Source organism: Montipora capricornis, unplaced genomic scaffold (genome assembly GCF_036669925.1).
Source record: "Montipora capricornis isolate CH-2021 unplaced genomic scaffold, ASM3666992v2 scaffold_415, whole genome shotgun sequence".
Lineage (NCBI taxonomy): Eukaryota > Metazoa > Cnidaria > Anthozoa > Scleractinia > Acroporidae > Montipora > Montipora capricornis.
In genome coordinates, this window is record NW_027180146.1 from 87,501 (window position 1) to 87,882 (window position 382).

The window sequence follows — 382 nt, forward strand, 5'->3', positions numbered from 1 at the left end:
CAAAGGAACCTTGCACCAACAAGATAGTTCCGCATAATAAATAGTAATAATAATAATGGAACTTTATTTTCACACGATAATGTTTAAAGCTGAATAGATTGTGTTTGTTTATTAATCCTGTTTGCAGTGTCTTCTTCCCTAATACCAGCATTCGACTGCAAAGAGAATCTCCTGAGCATCTACGACAAACAAGATCCAGTCAGTGCATTTAACATGGAGATCACAAAACTGAGCAATGCAAGATCATCAGCGTCAGGCACTGATGAGGAGTGAAACTTTGCTGTTTATTGGTTTTGTCTTTAATTGGTGAAGCAAAGATCATGCAGACATAATTCCTTAAACTTTTTAAGACATGTTTAATGTCTAGCATTGCCTTGAAACA